Genomic DNA, 16,267 nt, shown 5'->3' with positions numbered 1-16,267 from the left:
GGGGGGTGTCAACGTCTTCGGAGCATTTTGTGTGGATGTCGGCTTCTCGCGCCGCTCCGTGGTCGGCGAATTTAACCTTCTAAGTACTTCTCCCCCGTTCAATATAATAGTATTACGCGTGTATCCAATGTGTGCTAAGCGACCACGCCATTGAGGCTCACTACCTACCATGACTATTATATTTAACCCACAATCCTTTACCTCCTTACTCCCGACTCGCCCCCCGTTGGTAAGTACTATTACCATTTCTGTTTCAGTGGTAACAGCCGATAGTGAATGTTATCAAGGTTTCTACACGAACAATCTACGGATTTGTACTGTCCCTGTATTAAATCAGGGTACTGATCTATCGGCCGGTTGGCGTCTTTGTCGATGTCTTCGTGGAACTCGTTAGTATTTGCCAATACTTCTTCGACTTGGTGGCTGTCTCAGTTGACCCTACCTGATTCTAGCGGGGTAGGCCTATTGCAAGGCGTGGCCGGAAGGCCATTGTAGCCTTTGTAAGCGGTTCAAAATGAAATCATTCGTCGGGACGTTCCGAAGTTCTGTTAGAAACTAAGAAAAGCTGCGTCCGCTCCTTGCTTTTTTGTTGGTGTTTGGTAATTAATAATATGCTGCATTATACTGTATAATCAGTAGCGTTGATTCTCCTGTGTTCTGTTCCAATCCAAGCGACCATTACGCTTAATGGTGAGTGTTTGTTGTCAATGTTCAAGTTTATGGTAGCGGTGCTGGGAAGCCATCCGCAATGACTTGGCCAAAATTCGGAACTTTGTCTGTCTTATTCCGTCTACCACATAGTCGCTATTTTAGTTGGACGATTTAGCTTGTATTTATCAATTCGTTGCTGTATTCTGTTTAGTATCAGCATTATCTAGAGAATTATCTATAAGTGATGAATTAAATAGATAAGTAAGCAGACATACATTTCTAATAATTGTTTAGAATGGGTACGGGTGAAGTTATTGTCAACAACTATCTTAGGTGATACTTTGGTAAACGCGATATATAGAGAGATAATTGCGCGTACTACAGAGCCCTACTTGCTAAGTCGGCTGTTATGCCATAAGGGTGAATCGAATTCGGGGGCAAATACCGTCGTTATTTCGGATACCCGTTTATGAGCCGCTTTTCAGTAGCCGATAGGAGAAACGTGAAGGGATCGTTCAGCCATCACGGATTGATAGTTACCGTTGCGGCATATGCAAATGAAAGATGATGCGAAAAACTTACTATTAAGATCTTTTGAATCGTAATAGAAACTTTCACAATAGCTTTTTGTTTGTTTCACTCTGAAATTTTGCTAAATTTATGTTCTTTTAGAAAACTTCGTATAAATCGAGCCCGAATTAAAATTTGGATTAATAAGTATTAGCTCTCTGGGCCCCAGATCAGTGTTAATGCTAGCTTTCATATATCGAGCATTTAACACCCGTTCCTTTGGCCGATAAAAGAACGACCATTAAGCAAGCATCACATTGGGAAGTAGCGTTACCGATAGTGAGCACTTTCACTAAATTTTTTTAGAGAGAAGACCGACAGCCGCTTAAAAATTTCCCGGCTTCAAAATCGTACATTTGGCACGTGCGTAGGCTCTTGTACGTGTCGATCATACCTGTTTATCTAACTATGAAGCAAAAACCTACGTGGTCGTCACTAGGTTTGCTGGCCATTTTATCGCCTGACGTTTTTTTTTTTTTTTTTTTATGATACACTATATTTTGCTTAACGTTATTCTATGGTATCTTTTTTCCTTGTGCAAGGTAGCGAGGCTTTAATATAATTAGAAAGCGATTTTCGTTCGTATTTCGGTACGGCACTAGAGTCATTACCTCATCTAATGCAGCCACAACGGGCCAGCGTCATCGTTATCTATCGTGCCGACAAATAACGTCACAATAACGCAACGTTAAAAAAGTTAGTTCACGTCAACAAAGTACGGACGTCGTGGGTCGCGGCTGTTTGTTAATAAGCTCAGGGGCACCACCTTAAATATTACTGGCATAGGGGCAGTTCTACAAAGTGGTCGCTTAATAGATTTAGATAAACGTCGTAAAGTGTACGAAGTTAGAATGAGCGGTCAGGCAAAGAGCTCTTAGTACGTCACAGTAATCATGAAAATAATAATAATAAAGGCCTACATTAGACAACGTATGGGCCTTCTTTCATTGTTTATTACCCAGCTTTTCGCGTACAGCTACATGTTATGTATGTGGGAGCTTGTCAATCGCTCAGACTTAATCACTACAGTGTTGTGCTGACAATTAATTGAATCTGCCCTAGAAACATTGTTGCTTAGGTAAAACCTTCTGGTATTAAATTCGAGCAAGTAAAAATTGGGTCGGTACTTATTTGTATACGGCACACACGCATCGATTAAACAAACTATAGTTTATTTTAATGAATTCATAAATTCAGGATTACAGATTCTGTCGTTATTTTACTGCTTTCTTCGTTTACTACAAAATCCAGTTTTGGCGACCGAGCGATTTTTGGCTGCTGTGATCGATTTGTGCACCTTTTAGTACTCCTATCCACAAACGGAAAACGCGTAAAAATGATTTAAAGACGGATAACAGAAAATAGCGTAATCAACCCATTACTATATAGTTCTATATGCATAACGTCAAACGTTCATTTCTTTTAATAATTTATTTGCTGCAATCAGCTCCCGTACAACGATAAATTTGCCACTTAATTTTTCTTACATGTGCCGGTATATGGGGGATTCTAACCCTTACCTCGCTGTTGCTTCGGGGTTCAGTTTTAACTAGCTCTATGCAAACCTTCTTTGATTAAATAGTGATTACCTGAAAAGAGATAGCAGACGGACCTGGTGTTTATGGTAAGCAATAGTCTCATTCAGTTGCTTGCCCGCATGCACACATATACACGTATTTTTTGTCGGCAAATTAAATGAACTTGAACGTTGTTGATAACGTCGGCCAACACCCTAGCTAGCTCTGCCAATAACCTTTCTCACCGCCTGATAATAACAATAATGATGACTGCGTCGCCAAAAGATCAAGACCTCGCAACTTAGTGCCGTCGTCTGGCGAGCTTCCATAAATGCAGTAAGGTTAAAAAATGATGAGATTGTGATTTTTCGAGCTGACGTGTTGTGCCACAAACGGCGTGTAGTGGCCAGCCGGTGTGATCAGTCTTCTACAACACGACGCATCACAAACAGTCTACTTCAGCAAAGATTGTGATCGGCGCCATGATGTTGAAACGTCGTACTCGTTTCAATGGCAGTTGTCTGACTACGCCGATTTGTTTCCTTCTGCCTATGGTAATGTACACGTTGAACGCATAGCTATAGATTGTGCCTATTGCTAGCGTCACATTGTTTTTTCTTTCTTTAATTTTACGTGCTCTCTCTATAGTGTCAAAAGAACGATAGCAATATTTGACTACTAGTAAAAACAGATTCGTGGGTCTTACCCAGTGGGTTAGTACATATAGCTTACAAGCTAGAGAAGCAACTGCCGACTATTTTAATGAGTTTTCTACTGCTGAGGGCCGGGAGAAATAGCTAGCGTTGCCTCGACTTAATTTACCGTTTAGATGTGGACGCAAGCCACTGTGCGGAAACGTCCGAACATGAAATGTGATGATAAAATCTTTAAATTTAGTAAATATGATTTGCCAGGAGATGGGGGGGTCAGCAATATTTAGATGGTGGAAGTGGTTATGTGCGCGTGCCACAAAAACTGGAGCATCCATCCAGCCAGTACGAGTCCATTCCTACTAGACGTAAGGCCCAAACAAAGGCGTCCCGCAGAAGGTGCGCGGCTAATGATTCATGTTCAGGTGGACTAAATCCAACAGAACCGAATTAACCAGGATGTGCCCACCAGCCGAACATACATATACGTCTAGAACCGTCTTTGTTTGGTAGCGTTGTACCTCTTGTCGCGCGGTTGAAGCTTTTCAGCCTTCAAGATAGAAGTGCACGACAGAGCTCAGAGGAAACAGCATCATCATCATCAGTAACAATAGCACTAAAAATGATAAAACAACGAAGATCCGGATTGCGCTACAATCACCGTTAAACTCTGTGCTTCTGTGATTCAGCGAGTGACTCTTACAGCCGCCGAATAAAAGAAATAACCGTCAAAGGGGTGTTGTTACTGCTGCGACGGGGGAGCTGTACGACGTACGCTCTATATTGGCCAGTCCGTCGTCTTTATCGTAATCTCTCGTGAGTTTAAGCAAGTGTGGCGGGCCCGCATTGGAGAATAGGAAGCATGCCGTAAGTAGAAATATCATGTTAAGCTAGCTAAGTTACTGGGGTAGAAAAAAAAAAGACAAACACAGAATAGTGAAAGATAACGAATGGCCGCCGGGAACATACACTGAAACGTAAATATGCCATTACGTTACAGCTGCTGGAAAAATAGATGACGCAGTCATAATTGTCACTCAGTCGAGTTAATTTAATCAAGACTGTTCCAAAATACACGAAATAGAATTTTCGTAATGTTGAGTAATTGCCCTACGACGGCTCTGTTATGAAGAGGTCATCATTTTCACTAAGTGGCCTCACAGGCCTCGCGCGCGTTGGGGTGTCTTTTCTATGAATATAGCGTGCTGCTCTCTCAAGGCTCTAAGGCATATACATAACATTATTGACCAGGTAGTTCTAACGACGAAATGGCGACATTCTACAAGCGTACCCTAAACGACGCGTTTTTATAGCTTGATAACTGAAACTGACCGAGGAACTTCGAAGAAGGTAGGCATATAGACGCAGCCCTTCAGCGCACCGGGTCGTTTGCACGTTTAAGAGTGTGTAAATATTGTAAGCTAGAATAAACAATTAACTGAATAGGATTGGTTGTATTACTTGCTCATCCATTAGAACACATATCGATCTATAATTAGGTAAAAAGTCGAAGATATTAATGTCCGTCTATCCGGTTGCGTTCTAGTCGAGCACAATTTTTTTTGTCATAATTAATGATTTTGCTCGTGATTTTCGTAGGCAACAAGATTGTTTGACGATCTCCTAAGTGACGATTATACCAAAGCCAACTTGCGCTCTACTCGTTGCAGTTTCTGTGATGCTTCGTTGACCATTTCACGAGCAACTAAGCGTCCTTATCGCGCGCGTTGACGTCATCATCATCATCATCATCATCATCATCATCAGCGGTCGTTTGTTATTATCAAGCGCTGTTAATAATAACGATAATTGAAACCGCTTTTTATCTTTCACACCGATCCCGAGCGATAGTAAGAGCAATACGACCGTGCCGTACGAAGCACACAATAGAAAGAGATATCATATTAATACAATACAATGACAGGATGAAAAATGCAACAAAGCGGAGAATTAGACAATGTTCCACCACTCGTCACAAGCGCTAAAACTTGTCTCGGACGGTCGTATTCAACGCGCCGAAATACTGATACCGTCAGCTATTACTGATACGATCAATAGAAGATCGCTGGCTTCGTTACGGTATCAGATTCGATCGTACATTATTAGTGTCCCATCGTATTAATTGTGTTTTTCTAAAAACTAAACGTCACTTCATTACTGGCTTGCTCGGTCTGCTCAACGATCGATGAGTCGGTTGGCCAAACCAGCGGATAAAGCCGAAGGTCTAAATCAGAGAGAATAGAACAGAGCCGTACAGCGTAAACTGGACCCATCAATTTGTCGTCATCCATAACATCCCCTGGATATTAGTGAGTGCCGGAAAGGACTGTTGCGCAATAACGCCAGCCTCAGAGCGGAACAACGGTGACAGCGCGACGCTGATGCTAATGAGTCGTTGTAGTACACCTCACGGTAGCGTCATGCAGTCGACGAGTTCTTTAGCGTTGCCGGCTTGTCAGCTGAGGCATAATCAAATGAGTTGATCAAACTTTGCCGCCACGGTAACAAGTTATCTTTCGTACTTATTTCTGGTTCCTACTATTGCTACTAGAGGCCGCTGCTGTATGCTGCTAAGTGTTGTCTGCTCGGCGCGGTATCCTTCAAGCAAAATTACCTAGCGAAGCACGTATATTATTTGTGCTTCAGTGCGGGCACAGTAGCGACAGCGGCAATAAGAACGCCATGGACAGCAAACTCAATGAAATGTTATTGACTTTGCGGTGTCGCACCCGTTCTTCGAAACTTACATAGCTCGAGGTGATCGCAGGAGGGTTGGAACCTGCTAGGTAATTTAATTCTCTAGTACGCTGCAGCGTTTTGGTGCGCGTTTTGGTGAAATCCTTGTTTGTCTAGAGCTGCATATTTGGAGTACGTGCTTATCTGAAGGATTGTACTTTTGGCCAACAGGCAATTAAGACGGTTCGGTCAGTTTCTCCATTCATGATACGCCGTAAACTGTAAAATATTCAAAAGTAACGTAACGAATCCTAAACCAAGCTTTTCGCTAGGATTACTCAGAAGCGGCAGTATGTGATAGCGCTAAGACTGTACGCGATGCCGACCTTACCTCGGTAAGACAGTTTTTTCTGTTACTTGTCACATCTCATCTGTGTGGCCTATTACGAAAGCATTTCTATTATTATTATTATTATTATTATTAGGACACCCCAAAAGTTGGTACCCTACTTCAGAGAATATACGATTGATATTGACTACCATACAATCTAGACCTTTCGACCTGTTCGAAGGTTAGCGTCAGACCGCATTTTCCTATTCCAGGTCTTTTTCTCCATTACATTAGAGCAAGAGGCAAAGCAGCAAAGTTGCCTTCCAGTACCAATGACTCCGGCTCAGCGATTTTGTCCCGTTCGGTCACATATTGCCAGATCGCACAGTAAACGAGTACGGTACGGCGATCATCAGCTGCAGCGAGCTAGGACAGCATAGCCAGCTTCGACGCCCGATCGTCTGGAGCGACGTTGAGCCAGTGAAAAAAATGCAACAGGCGCAAAATTAGCTACCCGCAACAGACGCGACCACGACGCGGGTCCGGCCAAACGGCCAAGCAACGGGACGTCCAGGCTTGTAGGAGGCGACTTGTTCGAACTCAAACGTTGCCGCCATCGCTGTTGTTATTATTATTATTATTGCTATTGTACAAAACAGCAGCAAAATCCTCAAAGTTCCGCAAAGGGAGACGTCATTGAAGGTCTGACAATCCCTTGCGCAAAGGTGCATGTCAACTTGAGCTACCGAGCGCGACCGTTGAGCTGCCTGCGATTGATAAGCAAGCCGATAATCATGTATGTACGTACGTACGTACGATATGGTAGTTCGTGTAACAGTCAGTACGTTATCGTCTGCTCACGTTCATTCGGCGCAGCGGAAAGCTGCCTCGTCAATGTAGTAGCTGATACATGGTTATGCCGACGCATATCGTACGTGCATCTGAGAGTAGAACGGCATCGGCCAGAACCGGCCAAGGGCCTATATCGGAGGCGACCGGGAGGCCACCAACGTCGCTTCATGAAAGCAGTTACCAACGCAGTGCTCCTTCTTAAGCGGCATCATCCGATCGCAATAGCCACCAGATCAAGCTGACTTTCGACAAGCAGTCAACGATGATTTGAACGAGTTTACTGACGTATAGGTAGCCCCGCAATGCATCAACCAAATAGAAACACAAAAGTCAACTATCTACGCTATAAAAAAAAACAATAAACAGGCGAGCGCTAATGGAAACTCAAACAGCAACAGCAGTACTGAACTGCTGAGAAACAACGAGACTAGATAAAATGTGTGGACACAAGACGGGACGGAAACAAGGGAGATTTGAAGTTTGCCGAACGATTGCCGATGAAGTACGGCGAAATAGAATGGCGATGATATTTTTTCTTTAGAAGACGTCGGAAAGCAACTAGCAAAGGTTAGCCGAAAAAATTCTAAGAGCTTGGGAAAATGTTAGACCCGCAAAAGTGGCAGTCTGAACGGAAAAAATGTAAAAAAATCCATTCGAGCTGGAGAGCGAAGGAAGCCCTAAGACAAAAAGCAAGCGTCTATAATCATAATTTAAAAGACATGTCTGCTAATCGAGAAGATGCACAGATAGATGTGTGTATATATGAAAACCTGTAAATGATAATAACAAAACTCATTTATTATATAATTTTTAAATAACAAACACTTCCTTTTCTTAATACCGTATAAACTTTCCAACATCATCCAATCGGTCAAATGCCGAGAATATGACTGACTGTGCTTCAGTTTGAGCCATGCAATAACATGTCTCGCAAAACGGTGCGATGGCCTGATTTGGCAAAAAGAAGTTAGCACTTCATAAGAACTCGGAACAGATTCGTCATATGCATGGGCGTTGTTAGCAGAAAAAAACTTCCTCGAATTTGTCAAAGTTGATAGTATTGAGTTTTTGCTCCATTTTTTAATTAACCGCTACTGAAAGTAACGATGACTAAAGGCGGCTTTCCTTTCTTTCTTAAGTGGCTACAACACGGAAAGATGATGTTGATATCGAAATAGAACATTTATTTTAAACTAAGCCAAAATTAGTTACTGTATTACAATTAAATATTCATGATAATTAAGCACTGGACAAGGCCTTGTAAGTAGGTTTTGGAATGATGGGGCCACGCTATGTAGGATCGTTGGATATTTTGAGCTTCGAATGGTCCTAGATTGCAATGATTTTCGCTAGGACAGAGGCTGTGAGCAAGTCCCATCAATTATGATTATTGATTTTACCTAATTCCACAAACTGGAGTCATCATTTTCTTATCAATGGTGCTGATAAACGCTGTTTAGAGGCCATTTGTGGACGATTACTGACTTCGGTCTGAAATGTCATTTACTTTACGCGGTAGACACGGGAAATTTTATGTCTTCCACCGAAAACGACCCAGCGGAAGCACTGTTTTTACTTTTGTTCAGTAATTAGGTAATTATGAATACGAACACGATAATGACATTGAAATTATCAAGCACAATTGGTCTCTGCATAAGATAGTAGTAGCCAGTCGATGGTATACCAGTGTAGACATACGATTCAACAGATATGTTTAATTCAATATTTCTATAAGCAACTCAATAATTCGACGTACGAACATTGGCTGCATGTCTAACGGTAATAGCACAACAGTAGAACATATCCTTCTCTGAGAGTTCATTGAATTACTAATCTGCGACACAAAGCTGTTCAATCGTTTGAAGTTATGAAGTAAATTACTTCACCTAATTCGTGACATGAAAATTAGCTACAGCCTTAGCCAGCCATCGGCTAGATACTAAAGATTTCTTCCTACTGGACTAGATATTCCTCTTCATATTCTCTATGTTCGTGTCAGGTAGCTAGTCACAGGTAAAAAGGTGCATATTACGATGCGATGCTAACCCATTCTTTCAGACACAGTTTCAGGGTGTCTAGTCAGGTGAGGTGTGCGGAAGGAACCTTCACGTTTCGCGCTGCTAGAAGCCAGCCGTCTGTGGCAGGGCTTAACGGCCATAAAAGCCTCGATACGTTTATTTTGTCATAGGTGTCATGCGTACACACATGCATGATGTACGACATGTTAAAATGAAATACATGTCATATTTTTCATGAGAAATGTTTTTAGTTAAATAAACGAAAAAAAAAGTAGTTAACAATCTGCCATGCTTTCTATTTCTTAGGGAACCTGTAGGCGGAAATTATATCGGAGCACTATCTTGTGTGTCAAATGAACTTAGTAGACATCCCGCTAATAATGCGGCCTGGCAATTTCTGCCTGATCTAGCCGAACCAATAGAAAGAAAAGGCTGTTTGGGAAGTTACAAGAGGCGGTTTGGCTTGAACGACGAACGACGAAATCGATTGAGACTCGCCCGTCGAAAAGGCGCTAAAGTCTATGCGTTCTGTCTGCATAATGTTTAAACCCAGCTTACACAGACCCCACATACTTTGTCCACATACAGATGGATGGAAAATGGCTTCCAACCGGAAGATGTTCGTTATTAGAAAAACTGTTGTAATTATGTTTTACTCTCTACTAGGTAAACTACTTTCGTCAGTTAGAAAATAAAAACAAATAGCCACATGACGCACATGCGCGCCTTCGAATAGGATTTTGCCCAACTTGTATCGCATTTTGTTTTTTAGTTGAATTTTCCGATTACATAAATTAGGCCAACAATTAATTTAATCATTTCCTATGGACAAATCCTGAAAAATAACTCTAAAGTACCGATCTCAATAATGATTAAATCACAATTCAATGATTAACTATTGCCTAACGCTTCGTATCGTTACCTTCTGAATATATATTTCAAGTCAATGGTCGCTGACCGATCAAAATACCACTGATCCGTTTGTTCTATACGATCCATCATTTTCCACAAGTTTAAGTAGCGTGCCCGACGATATATATTCGTTGCGGTTGTTCTGCTCGTAACGGGAGTGCTTTGTTGGTCTTGCACGGACGTCGTAAACTGCTCTTCTTATTTTTGGCGAAACGATACCGTCATAGTTACCAATTTGCTGTTTTTTTTTTCATTTTTCTCAATGTAATGTAATGTCTGCTTGTGTCGAATAAGCTTTCTCGATATCTTCGACTTGGTAAGCTGCTGCAAATTATCTCTTTTCAAACAGAAAGCATGTGTTTTGATTACTACTGCAGTATTGCATTTGTATTTATGCTTTACTACTGATTCTAGTGGAAATCTCGCCCTGAATCGGCGTTCTCTTTGGCTCTGGTGAAAATTAGAGTCGCCCCACTTCGAACCCTCGACTCTTAGCCTTCGGTTTTTCCCTTTAGTCTATGCGTGTATTTCTTTTCGTTGATTCCGGCGCCCGTCGCTCTTTATTTTACTATCCGATCGCCTCTTTCGAACTAATTCCTCCTCACTAACGAATCTCTATCGAAGGCCGCGCCGCTGACTTTTCCCGGGTTGGATGCACGGCGACAGGAATGACTGCGGTGAGACTCACGCCCTCTGATGAATCGAGCGTTCACATCCTGCAAATTCAGTAGTGGCAGCTATAACAGCGGTTGTAGTTCAGGATCTATCCTATCTATATCACGACGTTTCATAGAAGCTTCGTTCAATGGTGGTGACTCGCGGATAGATGTGCATACTTCGTGATCACCTCATTATATCAAGGGTCGTCGACTATATGGCCAGCGTGTGTAGGCAGCCCAGGGCGATCGCGAACCAAACCGCTTCAGCTCGCTGTTACGTCTGCGCAAATGAATAAGCGTTAACGGTATATGCGTTTTTGGGTATATATCATAGAAAATTATAAATGTGTGCGCTCATTTTCGAGGAAATCCAGAGGAAAAATGGAAAATCGAAGGAAAAATGGTACAGAGAGACAAAGCGACACTAAGAGCTTCCATTGTTATTTAGTTGCATTATTTTTTTTTGTCTGGCATCATATCACATCGCGACGACATCGTCGTGCTTGCTCGTATTACAGAGGGTTCCGTTAAGGGTTATGTTTGGGTTTAACCCAGAAGGGAAAATGGTATATTTATATTTGGCTTTTTTCGTCCGTGTTTCTATATAGCCAGGCAATTTTGCAGAATCTATTTTCCATTTTACTGGGTCTCGTTCAGTGTGTGCGATGTGATTCCACAATTTCGAAGATAGAACATTAGGTAAATTGAAAAGCTTTGCGGAATAAAACCTAGAGGCTGGCAATTTTAACATTCTAACATACGATGTGCCTATATATCTAGGACTATCTAACACTGTGTAGGGTATTGGAAGATCGGATACACTGTTGTTGTGGGAAATCTTATTGCCCATTCAACAAGTTGTTGTCAAGACGCTGCGCGTAAATGATTGGTTGTGTGACGCTTCGGGATTTTTGCGAAACATGACGTCGATTTCCAAGAACGCATGTAGCCGACCAAATTACCAACATATTCATTCATGTTGGTTGTGATGGGGGTAGTACCGGTAACGGCCGAGCTCCTCGTAATACTATTTCATTCAAGCGAATTGAAGTTTTCAATTGAAGTGGCATCATTTGAATGCCTTCGATGAAGCGCAGGCTTAGCGGAAATGAATGAATACGAGTCCTAAACAGGGAGGGGGTTCATGTGAGTGCCTACGTTGATAATGGAGAGAAGTGTTCCGAAGCGAGAACTGATGTAACCATAGTTGTTATGCACTTGCAGCTTCAAGGATTTCGAAGAGGACCGTGCTGTTTTAAGACCAATCAAGCAAAAAAAAAAACATGTAAGAAAGCCACAAAGACAAGCAGCAAAAAAACAAATATGGGCTTCTGATAATGTTCACGACGTTGGCGTTGGCAACAGCCGTACAACGGCACGCTGCAGTTGTTACATTGCGGGTTATCGACATGTGACTATTGATGATACAAGGGTATCGCATCGTTTTAATATAAGGACGACATAGTGGCCGATCTTTTTAAGCTCACAACAATCCTTCGACTAATTCTATGGACACAGGAGAATACACGGTTTAACTAATCCTATTCGATAACTTGTACACTTCAGTAAAACGCCACGAAATTGTTATGTACAGAATGTGTGCATATATATGCAACACATTAGCTTTAATCATTGATGTGCTTAAAGCTCAGCTCGACAAGTTGGCTGCAATCGGCTGTTTCATCTACACTGTACATTTTCTTAGGGTTTAGACACCGCTGATACACGTTACACACTACGTCTATAAATATATATATATATATAGCATAGGACTCTGTCGGCTTATGCGGGCCATGTGCGACCTACAGCTGATTAAGACTGCTTGGACTGCCACCGCTTTATCGCCGCTGTCTGTCCACATGAGTGGTTGGTGCTTCAGATGAAGCTGCCGCCTGCTGACGTCTGGTGACGGAAAGGTGCAAGAGGAAGCGGATTCTGACCGTTGGGGCATTAAGGCGATCGGGTTTTTGATGCTGCTTACTAGGCGAAGACTAAAGCAGAAAAGCACGGCAATGAACCGCCGCTATCGTCAGGCTACAGGCACCATGGTTTTGTGGTTAATTTCACCAGATGACTTCGGTAATTTGGCGCAATACTGAAACTGTAGTCCTTGGCGTTATGGCTAACTGAGCTCATCGCCATTTCGACTCCAGTTACCGACCAAAACTAGTCGATAGAGTTTTCTCTTGACAAAGTGTTAGCTTCAAGAGCGGCGATGTTACGGTATCGCTTGCTATAATGTTCCGCATAAGTGAAAGAAAAAATATCGGATAGAAAGTTAGGCTTAGCCGTCGCCCTGCAATAGCGGCTGTACCCAAAGTGTCCATCGTGCATATGGCCACTTCAGTAGCTGTTGCTGGAATAACCTAAGCGTTTGTGATGCTATTGGGAGATTCTTGCTTGAAGTCAATACGACAGTGGCAGAAACAGCTGAAGTAATTGCGACTACATCAAAATGATACAACGGTCAATTTCGGCTTTCGATAAACTAGAAAAAAGCTGGATTCAAATAGGATGTTGTTAAGCTGATTAGCACATGTCGTGAATAGATACAGCAAGGGTCCATACTTAGATTTGTCAAAAAAAATGTCTTCTCTCTATTAGAACCATTTAATCAAGCTCTAATGGCATCTAAGAAAAATGTGCTATGGATAAAATAGAAAAATATATCGGTGTGTGTCAACGGTACCGAAGGATTACTATGTACTACCGAAAACACGCTTTAAACAATTATGTATCTCTTGTCTTTAATTATCTTTGAATTTCTTTTTTTTTTTTTAACTTCACAGAAGCCCAGTTTAGTCAAGGCACACATATAAGTTTCATATTTATCTTTTTATATTTATCATTAAACAAATCAAATCTTCGAGGCAATTTATGCCTTAGAATGTCTGTATCCCGTGTCCGTCTAGGAAACATCTCTAGCCGATCGCTGGAAATCCGGCGAACGAAATCAGTCATTTTAGCCGACTAACCGACCACAACCCAGTGTCCAAACGTTAAGTGCAGCTTCGGCGCTGCAAAATCATTCAGTAGCGACAGAAATCTTTTCTTTTTTTTAATAATAATAAATATAGTAATAAATAATAATATCATCTAAGCAAAAGGTGTGGTTGGCACAGGAAGGAGCATCACAACACGACGGGTGACAGCGCGTTCGGACTTGACCCCAACTCCCCCCCCGTCCCTTTTATTGAAAAAAGGGTTAAATTATTAAATTAAAAAATTATATTTATTAGAAAAAAAATACTTACAAGGATTTGATTTGTCGTCCGTCCTATAGATCCAGCAGGTATAGCAAGCGTGAACGGGAAACAAAAAAGGCCTGTTTTTTTTTTGTCGTTTTCTTGTAACGGGGGTCTTGGTGTCATTATAAACATTACGGAGCGGTGCGGTAATATCATTATTGTTAGTACGAAGTTAGAAACGACAACAGTTTCGCGCAGTATTTTTTAATACGACGATTCGATACGAAAGGCAGCCATAACGGCAACGAACGTACTAACTTAAATCACACGTATCGAACTTCGCTGTCATTTATATAACGAATATCCAGTTGAAAGGACACGCAGTGGTGCTGCTAGTATATTATTATTGTTCCTGCTGCTAGAAAAAGCCTACATGTTTTTACAGCAACTTGATTAATAATCGTTTTACCGGTGGCAGCCGTCTGTATCAAAATCAAGAGCGTGAGCACCCGCGCGTAAACTTAGAGACGCGCTGTCCAGGCAATAAGCGGTCGTGTGGTAACAATAAGGCTGCAAACTACTGTTTGGCGCCGTTTCTCTAGGGCCTATGTGTTGCTGATAAACTTAGTAGAAACGTCGTTTTTGCGTGCGGCGTCTTCTGTAAACCTTAACCTATATATACAGCCATAAATAAATGGCCGCCCGTAACGATAGTACAGCATATCAATACTATAATAAAAAACTATTCAGTGCTATCACATATTCAATGCAGTTTTCTTTCTTCGATCGAATCTAGGTTTCGGCCAGCTATCGCGTTCCATTCATCATCGGCACTTACTTATCAGACTTCGACTAATTACTTTTCAATAAGCGAATAGGTAGCAAACATACCCATGCAAAAACCAAGCGTCCAGCCCGACTTGCAGCCTTATCTCAGCGCCGCGGATCGTCGGCCCGCGTGCAATATAAAACGTCCCAATGATTAATAGTACGCTGTTAAAGCTTAAAGGGTCATTACTTCTCAGCTAGTTGACAAATAGGCCGCGTTTCCATAACACATCGTTTGGTACAACACGATAATGATAGTGTCATCGTAAGACGGTTACACGAACTACAGGTCTTGCCCTATCCGCCGCCAACTGCATTTGACTTACTTTAAGCCGCTCCGCCCGTTTCGTCGCTTCATTCCTCTCTTCTAATTTAGTTAGGCAGACGCTACTAGGTCAGTAGGACTTAATTGAGCAAGCAGCATGGCCGCGAACAACGCCACCGAAGGAGCCCCTCTTGCGTCGTGGACAATTCGCCGACCTCACATCGACTTCATACTCACGCACACGCGAAGTTCCGTCTGCTTGAGCTCGGCCCGTGCCGTGGCGGTCATCCTGTGCTGCAGGCAGCAGCTTTACGACGCCAAATTATCCTTCAATTTCTCCGCAGCGGCTGGCGTCGTTTTGCGCCTCTCCTTAGCGTGGCATTCGACTCGAGCGCCGCGTGTGGCTTGTGGATGCCCTAACCGGTCGACGCTGGCGGCACTTGTCGGCTTCTAGCAGCTCGAGTGGTAGCTGAAATGAATGTCACCTTAGATAAATAGACCTTTTCGCTCTTTGCGGCTCGTAGTCCATCACGCGGTAGCCACAGCTAGAGCAATCGTAGTCTTTATCATCATCACGGACAACTTTTGCTCTTTGACTCAAAATATTCAGATGTAATTTTTCGTCTTTTCATTATAAACGAAAACAAAGGAAAAACAATAGGAAGCTGGATGTCCCGACGACAAGCATCCAGCTTAAGTTTCGTCGAGCTCTTCCGAGTTCTGCTGCTTTAATTTTTGCATGTATTTGGCATGTGTGTACGTGTAGCTCTATACTAGAGATGCGGTATACTAGCATGAAGCAAAATATACATTTATTTATATGAGGAGCGTCCGACATCGACGGCCAGACTATCGTTCGTGCCGTGCGCGTAAGGGATGCAGTTGGTGACAAATAGCAAGCGACGATAGTTAAATTGTGTCATTCCGTCTTGCTTTGCCGCCGACTATAAATAATGATGTTTCATTATCTATAGTCGGTGGTCCCATTTTCCATAAGTGGATAATATTGTTATTTAGTAAGATTGCTTGGTAGGTAAGTTATCTGCTTTTCTGCGACACTGACAAATGTAAATGTGCTTGCCAAACGTTTTGACAACAGAAATAAGCTTCGCAGTCGCGGTCGGTCGTTCCGTAGGGAACGTCGCAGTTA

The 16,267-nt window shown here is 42.3% G+C and overlaps 1 long non-coding RNA gene across 1 annotated transcript; it reads right to left on the bottom strand.

Moving 5' to 3' along the window:
- Window positions 1-2,244: 2,244 nt before the first annotated feature.
- On the bottom strand, window positions 2,245-15,565 carry LOC111267455 (uncharacterized). Its single transcript, XR_002684625.2, has 3 exons — window positions 15,179-15,565; window positions 2,742-2,810; window positions 2,245-2,530 (listed from the first exon to the last, which is right to left on the bottom strand). It is a non-coding gene; the product is annotated as an uncharacterized LOC111267455 (long non-coding RNA).
- Between the last annotated feature and the right edge of the window lie 702 nt (window positions 15,566-16,267).

This window comes from Varroa jacobsoni, unplaced genomic scaffold (assembly GCF_002532875.2).
Source record: "Varroa jacobsoni isolate VJ856 unplaced genomic scaffold, vjacob_1.0 scaffold_1191, whole genome shotgun sequence".
Lineage (NCBI taxonomy): Eukaryota > Metazoa > Arthropoda > Arachnida > Mesostigmata > Varroidae > Varroa > Varroa jacobsoni.
Note: the sequence above shows the minus strand (reverse complement) of the source record. Positions and strands in the feature narration are given on the sequence as shown.